A 13,110-nucleotide genomic window follows, 5' to 3' on the forward strand; every position below is an offset into this window, starting at 1 on the left:
TAGAAAATAACTTTACCCTAAGCTTACTTTCCAGTCTTGTAAATAATTACTTGTGCAGTCAGTTATCCATTTATTGATAAATATGTTCATCAACATAAACAAAACATTGAAATTATATAACATTATGCCTACATCTAAGAGGAAGATGGTAGTCCTTACTACCATCAAAATTATTGATTATTTTTGGTATAGTTAAGACTAGCTTTCTCATCATAAAAATAATACATTCTCATTTTATAACAAAATTAACAGACACATGTAGATAACTTGAAACAGTGTAAAAGACTTTTAATTCCCAGGGCAGAGATAGCCACCGTTGGTATATGTATAGTTATAGATTATTCTTGTATGTGTATGGAGAGGCAGATCATGTCTTTCCATGTCACTTAAATTGAAGACCAAAAAAATTTTTATTGGGTACAAAGTATCCCACAGTAAGATGATTTATTTAATTCGGTCATTTCTGTTGTTTTTTAATCATCATACGATTACTGTTACCATCCTACATTTTTTTTTTTTTTTTGGCGGGGTGGGGGACTCATTTTCAGAAATGGTATCACTAGAATGAAGGAAATGAATACTCTTAAGGATTTAAAAAAAATTAAATTTTACTTATTTTTGAGAGAGAGAGAGAGAGCGAGCACGAGTAGGGGAGGAGCAGAGAGAGAGGGAGACACAGAATCTGAAGCAGGCTCCAGGCTCTGAGCTGTCAGCACAGAGCCCGATGCCCGGCTGGGCTCGAGCTCACAAGCCATGAGATCATGACCTGACGTGAAGCGGGATGCTCAACCAACTGAGCCACCCAGGCGCCCAACTCTTAAGGATTTTTGAAACGATTTGCTACCATTGGACTGAATCTGTGCTCTTATCAACATTGAATTTTTTTTTTTTGAAATTGAAACTGTAAGAATTATTTGTAAATACGTGGATAGATGTGGTAGATTTCTTTTTTTAATATTGCACAATTACCTATTTGAATTGAAATTTTTGTTATTGAAATAAATATCTTTATATTGCACTTTAATAAATTATTAATCATAGATGACAAAAAAATAGTTATCCCTCTGAAATATATTTTTCTCTCTGAAATTATTTTACATGTATCTGATCACAAGTGTGTGTTTTTTTGAATCTATGAAATAGTCTTCATATGATATTTTTCTTTGATAAGTAATTTTCATTTTTTTATGAATGTAAGAATTATTTGTTTCCCTATATGAATAAATTAGAGCCTACTGAATGATGGTTAAAAAAAAGAAATTTATTGTAAGCAAGATAATTGAAAATGCTTTGTATTTTTTAGCATTTGAATTAAGGCAAATCAAATAACATTTCATTTAATTTAAAGAAAAAATCGGTTTTGTCTATGAATATTATTATAAGATGGGGTAAACTTTAGAATTTTATCCAAATTTCAAAATATTTTTATTAGTATATTATTAGAATTCAAACATAAAAATAACTAAAAATTAGCTTTTAGATATCAAATTTGACAGGTTGTTATTAATCATATTGTCTGTGATATTACATTTGAAATTCATAGAAAATGTCCCATTTAATATGGAAATTAGTAATGTTTCATATTTCTGATTTCAAACCCTTTAATTTTCTGAGGATAGAGATTAAGGGACTTGTTTGAACTACAGGTTGGTGCTTGCTCTGTTTATTCTTGGAACAATTTTATCTTTATGATATTACTGAATAATTTTATTAATCTTGATATTCTCTATTCCTTGGGGCAATCATCACTTCTGAATCACCCCAGGTAAATGAAGTGAAGTGACATACCTCCCGTTATATTTCATCACAGCACTTGTTTTTGTTTCTTTATCTTTTTTTTTTTAATTTTTTTTCAACGTTTATTTATTTTTGGGACAGAGAGAGACAGAGCATGAACGGGGGAGGGCCAGAGAGAGAGGGAGACACAGAATCGGAAACAGGCTCCAGGCTCTGAGCCATCAGCCCAGAGCCCGACTCGGGGCTCGAACTCGCGGACCGCGAGATCGTGACCTGAGCTGAAGACGGACGCTTAACCGACTGTGCCACCCAGGCGCCCCACTTTGTTTATCTTTAAAAAAAAGTTTTTTTAATGTTTATTAGAGAGAGAGAGGGCATGCGTGGAAATGAGTGGGGAAGGGGCAGAGAGAAAGGGAGACAAATCCAAAGCAGGCTCCAGACTCTGAGCTGTCAGCACAGAGCCTGACGTGGAGCTTGAACTCATAAACCACGAGATCATGACTTGAGTGAAAGTCAGATGCTCAATGGGTGCCTGAGCCACCCAGGCACCCCCTCTTTGTTTATCTTTTGTAAAACTATCACTATTGTAATCACTGCTTTCTTTCTATTTTTTACTTTTTTATAATTATAGAGACAGAATGAGAGAAAGTACACAAGCAGGGGAGAGGGGCAGAGGGAGAATCTTAGGCAGGCTTCATGCCCATGACCCATGACCCATGACCCTGGGATCATGACCTTAACCAGAATCAAGAGTCAAATAAAACCTCATCTGATTGAGCCACCCAGGCACCTTTTATCTTTAAAAAAGTTAAACAAAGAGGGGCACCTGGGTGGCTCAGTCGGTTAAGCAGCCGACTTCGGCTCAGGTCGCGATCTCGCGGTCCGTGAGTTCGAGCCCCGCGTCGGGCTCTGTGCTGACGGCTCAGAGCCTGGAGCCTGTTTCCGATTCTGTGTCTCCCTCTCTCTGACCCTCCCCTGTTCATGCTCTGTCTCTCCCTGTCTCAAAAATAAATAAAACGTTAAAAAAATTAAAAAAAAAAGTTAAAGAAACAAAAATAGGTGAATAAGGCACTAAATTCTCTGAAGCCGAAGACATATATCTATTTTATTCACTCTAGAATTTAGTATGAACAACATACTCCTGTTGTTTAGACTTAGAAACAGTTAGGAAATCTTGACTTCTTGTTGGATATGGAGAAAGGAAAAGGCGAAAAGCAGAATTCCACAAAGAAGTCAGGGAAGATTATCTGGCTTGCAAATTGCAACCTGTATCATGAGAATCCGGAGAGACACAGCAGGCTTCTGGCCACCCAAAGTTACAGCGAACATCAGTGAACAGGAGCTAATGAAAAAGATCTATGAAAGAAGACAGAGTTTCCTGTCCAGAAAAGGTGACACAAGGCACTGGAAGAGTTTAAGACTTAGGAAGAAAGTCCCAATTATCTTCTAAAAATGCCACAAGCCAACCTGCTCCACCAAGACATCCTGCGGGCCTGGTGCCAGCAACTAAAGCTGAGCACCAAAAGCCGGAAATTAGACACATATAAATGACTCTGTGAATATGCTTACTTACCCTGATCATAGGAAGAACATTCCTGTCACCGCAAAGGAGGCCAAGATTCTCACACCGTCACAAAGAAGATCAAAGATGGACAAGGGAGAAACGTCTCTGGAAAGGTCTAAAAAAAGACATTTTCTGATGGAACCTACTTTCCTCGAGTGGCTGCTCCCCCTGAGGGTGGGATGCCTGCCTTGTTGGGTCTGATGCTATCCTGGAGAGAGCCAACGCCATTGTTGTGACAACTTCAGCCCCAGAAGCTGTGTTTGCCTCCCGGTCCAGGATGGCAGCCAGGGCTGGGAAGATGGAGACAGTGGAATCGCCACGGGAGGCCTGTGGTGTTTAGTGGTGTCTAATCCATGGGGGAAGTCTGCCTATGGACACAGAGGGATGGGTTCGCCTTCAATTTCACGCAGGACAAGCCTGGATGCCTAAAACGCAGGGATGAATGTGTGCACTCTTCTTGCTACCTGCTTGTGGTTTTCCACCCCCACACCTGGAGGCCAACAGGCTGTGCCCAGATGTGTTCGGAGGAATAAGATTTCAATGAAAAGCCTCCAATGAGATTACGATCCCAGGAAAAGGGGTCTAGTTGTGATTATAATTAATGGTAGAAAGGGAACTACAATCAACTCCTTGGTGCCACTGACAGCTGGAAGGAATGCAGGCGCTCCACACCCTCCATTCTTCCTGCTTACAGGGCACACAGGCTGGTGGGTTGTGGATGTTACCCTCAGACCCCCAACAAGGCCCGTGGCTTTGTGGGTTGGGATACAGAGGCTCTTGTGTTTTAAACTGGAAAAGCATTTCAGAAATTACCATTCATTCTAGTTAGTAAGATGAAAAAGTCATTCATACTACCAAATGTTTACTTTTCTGAAATAGAAGTGAACTTAAACAGTTCTTTTCTTCTTTCGTTCGTTCTTTCTTTCTTTCTTTCTTTCTTTCCTTCTTTCTCTCTCTCTCTCTCTCTTCCTTCCTTCCTTCCTTCCTTCCTTCCTCCCTTCCTTCCTTCCTTCCTTCCTTCTTCCTTCCTTCCTCCTTCCTTCCTTCCTTCCTTCCTTCCTTTCTTTTTCTTAAGTTTATTTTGAGAGAGAGAGAGACAGTGCGAGTTGGGGAGGGGCAGAGAGAGGGAGAGAATCCCCAGCTGTCAGCACAGAGCTGGATGTAGGATTTGAACTCACAGAATAATGATATTATGACCGGAGCAGACCTCAGGAGTCTGATGCTTCACTGAGGTACCTGGACACCCCAACAGTTCTCTTCAAGTGAGAGACGGAGCTGACCATCGTGGAGGAGTAGAATGGAAAGCAGGTGTGTTTTCATGCTGGATGCCCCTTCTCGGGATTCATGACTTTAAAACTGTTGAATATTTTAAACCAAAGGGAAAGCGGTTATTCTTTCCCCATTCCCAAAAACATATTCTTAATATACAAAACAACATTTTTTTACATTTTCTTAATAACCTGAGACCTCTATGGTATGTCTCAAGCTTAAAAAACAGAATATTTTGCCAGTATTATTTCCACTTGTAACTGTTATGCAAGTTCTACTGCTTGAAAATACTTAAGGTTACTTATGAATCATAAATTCATAATGTATTGGATTTTATTTATATATATATATTTATTTTAAAGTTTATTTATTTTGAGAGAGAGAGAGAGACAGAGCACAGAGTGGGGGAGGGGCAGATTGAGAGGGGGAGAGAGAGAGAGAATCTCAAGCCATTTCCACACTGCCAGTGTAAAGCCCAATATGGGCTTGAACTCATGAACCTTGAGATCATGACCTGAGCTGAAATAAAGAGCCAGATGCTTAACCGACTGAGCTACCCAGGTGCCTCCATAATGTATTGGATTTTAAATGTGTACATAAACTCATCTATGGTATATAGGAGACCATATGCATTATAAGCAAATTATTGTTAATATTCTTAATTCAGGATTAAGCCAAAAATTATGATTTTATTTGGCATGATTATTTTTTAAAACCACTCAAATGAAGTATAATTGGACATAAAAAAAGGTTTACATTTAATGTATATAATTTGATGAGTTTGATTCATTTTAAATTTTTTGTACTTCCTGAATTTATAGTCCTGTGACTTAGAAAAGATGTATTTTTTCACTTGTGTTTTCATGGCAGTTTCCAACATTGTTTTATTGTTATGAATTTTTGAATTATGAGATTTTCCCCCTCTAAAATGTACTGGAAAGAGTAGTAGAGTTGGAAAGTTTGTAACCATCATGATATGGAGAGATTTGGGCAAGAAACCTCAATAAATGTTAAAAACTAGAGAGGAATGTTTGTTGATGAGCAAGGTATTTCCATGATCTTTCAGTGTCTCCCCACTGACTACTCATTAATAGTCAGAATCTTTCAGTGTAAGTAAATAATATTCACATTTAAAAAAAGAAACTATTGGGGCGCCTGGGTGGCGCAGTCGGTTAAGCGTCCGACTTCAGCCAGGTCACGATCTTGCGGTCCGTGAGTTCGAGCCCCGCGTCAGGCTCTGGGCTGATGGCTCAGAGCCTGGAGCCTGTTTCTGATTCTGTGTCTCCCTCTCTCTCTGCCCCTCCCCCGTTCATGCTCTGTCTCTCTCTATCCCAAAAATAAATAAACGTTGAAAAAAAAAAAAAGAAACTATTAGAATCATGCTTACCTTTATTAAAATCATTTCCAACTTCTGCAAAAATGAGACAAGAAGCAAAGCTTTCTTTTAAAAATAGTACTGGAATATTCTATCGTTTTGATACCTGGAACAAAGAACCTAGTGTTTTTGTAGGGAAAAACAAACAAAGAAACAAACAAACACATTCTTGAAAGTTTATTTTCATTACATCTAACGTCATCAGCTATATAGGTGACTGCCCAGGGAGGAATCAGCCAATTATTCTTGACTAAATGTTTTCAAAGTAATTATTTTAAATTGTGGAAGTAGAAAAAAGGGTGGGAAGGCAAATTTCTTTTCATATCTCCTCATGTTGGCACTGCTGAAAGCAGTTGGGGTAGTTATAATACACTTTCAAAACCCTGGAATATAGTATTCACATTAAGAGGTATAAATGTGGCAATAAAATGTATCTTTAAGATCTCTCTGACTGCTTTCATACTTTTATCTTTATAGCTCTTTTGCCCTTGGAGTATTTTTTTCTTAATGCTTATGTTGGAGTTATTGTTTAAAGATTTTCTGCTTTAAAATTAATACCTATAATACACCTTGAAAAAAATTTAGATATTGTGTATTCGTTAATTTAGATCCCATTTCATGTATCATCAGTATCACAAATAACTACTGAGGTCCTAGTTTTTTCAATGATGTGATTTGATTAATATTTTTCTTAACAAACCCTAATTATACATGTTAGTTTTCTTTAGTAATTATGAAACACAGATGTACTGTAATATTGCATTTAGGATTACTATTTTTTATAATTTATTTAATATTATATACACAGTTAACAATTTAAATATATGAAAGCCTATGACAGATAGGAGATCATAACAGGTAAGACTGTTAAAGCAGTCTTTTTTCTTTTGTCTTTCTCTCTCTCTTTCTATTTGCCCTTCACCCGCATCAAGTGACTCATGTTACTAATCTAGTATGTACCCTAAGGTGTTTTTCTCCTTGTTCATATAATCCTATTAAGCATTTTATAAATTAAGTGGATTTGGGGTACTTGACAAAAATGAATTAATTATATTAGTTGTTCTACATTTTGTTTCTCTCACTCAAAACTTATCAAGCCTTGTAAAACCCAATTATTTTTCATATAGTCTCTCATTGTCATCCAAAGATTGTTTTATTAATATTGCTGTTATTTTTGTGCATCATGTGAGAGATGGACCCAACTTCCACCCTCCGCCACCCACAGATGAGTAGTCAGTAATATTAACACCACTTATTGAGGTCAGGTCTGGCTGATGACTAGAAATGAAGGGAATCCATGGCAGGCTGCTATGCCTCCGTGAAGGCACCAGGAGGAAATCATACTGCTCCCCAGTCTTCTAGGACTTTCCCAGACTTCTTTGGGTTCTTGGTTGCCCTTCCTTGTGTTCTTGGTGGCCCATGAGACCAGACCTACTCATGTTAAGCAGCACTAACGTTACCCCCAAAGGGTGACAGGTTTATAGACCAAACTCTTTCCCAAATCCCCAGTATTTTGATCTTTACCTCATTTAATTAAACATGGAATGTTTTCTAATCAAGTATTTGCTAACCCAGAGGGAAGAAAATGCTGTAGTATTTTTTCCTGCTGGGATTTCTGTAGAGTCCTGATTATCAACCAAGAGTCCGCAGTCAGGCACGATAGTTTCTGTGCCGTGGAGAGGAACACAGATTAAAGAGGGAAAGGAGGGAGAAAAACTCAAGTTTGCCATTGTCTCAAGGATTCTCACCCATATTGCACTAATTAGGAACAAAAAATATGAGACAGGAAAAATGATACGTTATAATAAAATAATATTTAAAAATAGCATTTTACTTAAACTCAGGATGTGTGACCTTTTCCTTTTTGTGGACTGTATAAATAAGGTGGTGTTATTTCAAAGTATACATATGTATATGTATACACAAACAAACATAATTCTATAATAATACAGCATTATACATATGGAACATAGAATATATTACATATGGGATACATATTTCCATATAGAATATAAAATATATTCTATATTCCATATAGAATATAAAATATATTCTATATTCCATATAGAATATAAAATATATTCTATATTCCATATAGAATATAGAATTCTATATAGAATTATGTGTGTATATATGTGTGTATATATATGTAACATACACACTAGTGCACATCTTATTTTGGTTGCAATGGTTACCATACCTCTTATAGCCATCAGTCCCAGTGTACTGATGGAATGTAACAAAAAACCCTGTACTTGTGTCTGAAAATTATTGCACCATAAACAGTTGTATGTTCTCTAGAAAGAAACCTTCCTTTATTGATTCTTTCAGATGTTTTCTGCTGCAAGTTATCAGCAACATTTTTACTGGGCATCTGCATCAAAATTCATGTGCAACTAGTCTGCCTAGTGAAGCATTGTATTCTTTACTTTATATTCAAGACAGTTGAATGATTCTACTTAGTTTGAGTGGCACTCTGCCACACATATAATACAGAGCCAGGAGCAGTCGGAGGAATCACTGAAGCTCACCGTACATTACATGCATGGTGCACACCAGATGTCTCTCCTTACATTGTTATGGTTTCATAAGCTACGCTGACATTGTCATTAAGTTCAGAAATTTGATTCTGCTTACTTTGCCAACCTTAAAATAGATGACGCTGAAGGTTGTTGCTTTAACAAATCAAATTTGCACACAGAGAGAGTTCTTTCACAAACATATAAATAATTATGTTATTCCATTTATTTGTAGGAAGTAATGAAACAGTCAATTTAGAACTAAGAAATCATACCAACCACGAGCCTGAAGAAACTCTAAAAATTCTGTCACTGAGTTTTCTTCCCTACGGTATTCTAATATAAAATAACCACATCCCTATCTCTCTTTTACTCACTTTTGGAGGCATTTGTTTTTTTATGGTGTGAACTAACATATATGACTGAGTCTGTAAGTACCATGGATTGGATAAGACTGAAACATTGTCCTCATTAAAGTTTATGTAGCTTAGTTATATAGCTAAATTTGACTTTGTGGTGTAACACTGAAAATGCCGATCTTCCCTTAATTATGCCATTGATGACTTTCTGACTTGTGGACCTAATGTCTGAGCCTGACCATATGATGTTTGCAGCACAGGAAAATGCTCGTGTGCTCAGAACATTGCTTTTCCATCAGGCTATAAAATGCTGCAGATGTCTCAATGAGTGGCATTTTCCAGTAATCAAAAATTGACCTATGATTAAAACCTTGCTGTTTTAGAAATAGGCATTATATGGAAGGATTGTGTGTTGGGATGATGAAAGGGTTCATATATATTTTTTTCATTTATTTTGAGGTTTCCAAATAAATTCACTGTTGACTTAAATTACTTAATGGTTTCTTTATTCTTAATGCTCTGATAACTTTTTTCAAGTAAATTGTGAATTAAAACATACAAATATTATTTAAGTATGTTTCACTCTAATTGAGTTACTACTAGTATTGCTTATTTAATTTTATTCTCCTGTTCACATTTTTAGAAATAAGCATCCCAGAGAGTGGTTCTTTATTGCGAGACACTAATACTTCTCTTTCCCCTTCAATACATATTTCTTTTTAATTGGGGGGGCATTTGAATAATGATTTATCTTCATGACCAGATTAATGCTTGAGTCCCATAGAGGGCAGACAGGTTTTTTTTTTTTCTATTAAATATGCTTTGGTAAATTGCAAATTCTAATTTTTATAGAGAATAATTTTATATGATCAAAATTTGGTTTCAATCACTTCTATTTCTTTTCTGTATTATCTTGCTTCAGTTTACTTTTCCTGTTCCTTTCTAAACTTTCGAAGTTACAGACATTTAAAAATGTTCAAAGTAGGTTGACTAGTGCATTTACCACTTATTTTATTTTAATTTTGAGTATCTTTTGAGAATGCTAAGATAGAAAACTTCTTATTCTTTATCAGGATTTACTACTGTAGTATTTCAACTGTACTCACCATTACCAAATAATAGTATTATGTATAAAAAAAGGCTATCTTTAAAACTTGAGAAATGATCAGAATTTCAAATCATCTGTAGATGGCCAAATTGGTATATTCACATGATGAGGTGTGAATTTAAAAACTTTTTCTTCTATACAAGATTGAATAATTTTCTCCCATATAAGTAACCTGCAAGATAAAATAATGTAGTCATTTTATTTTGTTGTCTCTGACTTCCTTTTATTTTGTTTTGAATAAATAGTTCTTTCTCTGCCTGAAATCCATGATGACTTAATCACTCTTCAGTAATAAAATGTTGCACTTCATTTTCAATCAGAAAACAAACATTCAATTCAATAATTAAAATGTCTACCCACATGTATTGATCAAAAGTTCCTTCTTGGAGCACCTGGGTGGCTCAGTCGGTTGAGCGTCTGGCTTTGGCTCAGGTCATGATCTCACAGTTTGTGAGTTCGAGTCCTGCGTCAGGCTCTATGCTGACATCTTGGAGCCTGGAGCCTGGTTCAGATTCTCTCTCTCTCTCTCTCTCTACCTCTCCCCAACTTGTGCTCTGTGTCTCTCTCAAAAATAAATAAAACATTAAAAAAATAAAAAAAGTTCCATCTTGATTTAAAACGGAGGCTTCTCTCATCCCTCAGTATAGAATATTATATGTCAGAAGACTAGTTGAAAACAGGACATGATTGAATTTTGCTTATCTAGTGTTTAGATTTGTGACTACTTGAAGAAGGAAGCATTGTAGGGGAGGAAGTATGGGAGCAGAATAGTTCTTTCCTGATGAATGTCAAGGTGAGCTGGCATTAGTGTCCTCTGAACTTAGCACATGCTTAAAGATGACAGTGTAGGTACTACCTGTTGTCTTCTGATTGCCAAACCCTCTTTTTTCATCCCTTCTAAACCAGTGTTTGGGTAAAAGTGGGAGGTCAGCCAAAGATTAACAACCTTTCTTTTCTATACCTTCTTTTTCAAATATATATATGAGGATCTAATGTCTCTCTTTGTAACCTGGCATCTATTATGTTAATGCGTCAGCAGGAACAGGAGCGGAAAGCATCCACTTTTGACATCCTGTTCCATAAATATTTGACTACACCTCTAACTTGTTAGAGTTGTTGCATTTGTTTTATTTCTCCCCTTGAGGATAGACTGAGAAAAAGTGTCCCTGCCCTAGACGACAAGGAATATTTCAAAACTCACAAGATAAATTGGAAGGTGATTTTTCAGAAAAGTTGAACCAATTTATAATCCACTAACCATGCTCATAAAAGCACCTATTAGTAAATTCTAGCCTCCAACATTTCATTATTATTCTTTTGATGATTCCATGAGTTAAAAATGGATTGTCTGGATATTTTAATTTACATGAGTTTAATTATTCTCAAGATTTATCCTCTGTGCATATGTTTACCAGATGTCAGTCTTAGATTTTATCTAACCATGTCACTTGTCCAGTTGTTGAGATAGCAATTTTGCTCAATTCTTTAAATATATATGCGGAATAATGTATAGTACAGTATAACTAATAAGCCTAACATATAATATAATTAGTAACTAATTTAGCCATCACTTAACAACAATAGCATGGCCTACACATTTGGAGCCCATATGGTGTGAACCTTCTGCTCTAACAAGACAGTTTTTATCAACAATAGTTGTACAAGTATTTTAAGGAGTTGCTTTTAAAAATTTATTTTTATTTACTTATTTTTAGAGAGAGAGTGTGAGAGTAGGCAGAGGAAGAGAGAGAAAGAGGGAGTCTTAAGCAGACTCCTTGCTCAGCATGGAGCCCAACATGGAGTTCAATCCCATCACCCTGGGATCATGACCTGAGCCGAAATCAAGAGTTGGATGCTAAGCTGACTGAGCCACGCAGACACCCCAGTTGTTTCTTTTATTAAGCATTTTTATGTATAACTTTTAAATTAAGTTGAAAAAATTAATAAATATTGAGCATGTTGTGTGTAAATTGGCAATAGATTTTATGTCTGTGTAATTTCTTTTTTTTTTTTTTTAATGTTTATTTATTTATGAGACAGAGAGAGACAGAGCATGAATGGGGGAGGGTCAGAGAGAGGGAGACACAGAATCGGAAATAGGCTCCAGGCTCTGAGCTGTCAGCCCAGAGCCCGACGCGGGGCTCAATCTCACAGACTGCGAGATCATGACCTGAGCTGAAGCTGGACGCCTAACCCACTGAGCCACCCAGGCGCCCCTGTGTAATTTCAATCTTACCATCCAGAGTATTTTTGCATTTACTTAAATCTAAAATATACTTCTGTAGTTTTACTTTTTTCATTCAGGTCCTTGATTTTACTTAAATTTGTATATATAGAATGCATCATTTATTGTTATACTAACTAAGAGTTTTATTATATTTTTTAAACTATTTTGTTCTGGTATATTTGAAAGCAATTGATCTTTCCAAATATATTTAGTGACTGGACAGCTAATTGAACTTTTGTTTCATTTCCCAGTGATTCTCTTCTGTAGTACTGGAAGACAAATATATATTTTATTAGGATGATTTTGTCTTTTATTTCCCAATAGCTATTAATTTTATTATTGTGTATTGTCATATCATAATGGGTATGCTTTCTTGTAATAATATGATCTTATGTCCATAAAGTGAATGAGATATTTCATATCTCGATCGATATTGTTGATATTTATTGAGGTGTATTATTTCAAAAAGTATCTTTCTTCGTTTCTCACTTATTTTGTTTTTTATCAGAAATGATGTTTTGTTTTTTTTTTTAATGAAAATATTTTGCATCTTTGAGCCAGTCATTTATCCGTCATTCAATCCAAAATGGTGCTACTGTATAGACATTGTGACTTACTTTCTGGATAGATTGACTTCCTAAGGAATTACCAAAAAAAAAAAAAAAAAAAAAATTGACAAAGTCTTATTTTGTTTCCAGATTCTGGCTCACACAAACTTAGACCCAGGGTAGAGGACTACTCGTCCATTTTCTGGAAGCTAGGCCTTCAGTATCTACTCTGACAGACACTAGAGCAGGTAAGCACTTTTAGTTTTGTTTATTTTCAAGCATGTTATTTCATATTTTATAGCACATATGGATCTATAATTCCATTTTTTCTTCCACCACCACTGGCTTTGGGGTTAGTAAAAATTACTTCAGATTATGGAAAAAGACCAAAGTTTATCTGAGTA

General features: G+C 35.9%; 1 pseudogene; it reads left to right on the forward strand.

Moving 5' to 3' along the window:
- Nucleotides 1-3,095: 3,095 nt before the first annotated feature.
- On the forward strand, nt 3,096-3,859 carry LOC121031282 (developmental pluripotency-associated protein 4-like; annotated as a pseudogene).
- Nucleotides 3,860-13,110: the final 9,251 nt, after the last annotated feature.

The sequence above is a fragment of the Herpailurus yagouaroundi genome, unplaced genomic scaffold (assembly GCF_014898765.1).
Source record: "Herpailurus yagouaroundi ecotype Mexico unplaced genomic scaffold, PumYag 141, whole genome shotgun sequence".
NCBI lineage: Eukaryota > Metazoa > Chordata > Mammalia > Carnivora > Felidae > Herpailurus > Herpailurus yagouaroundi.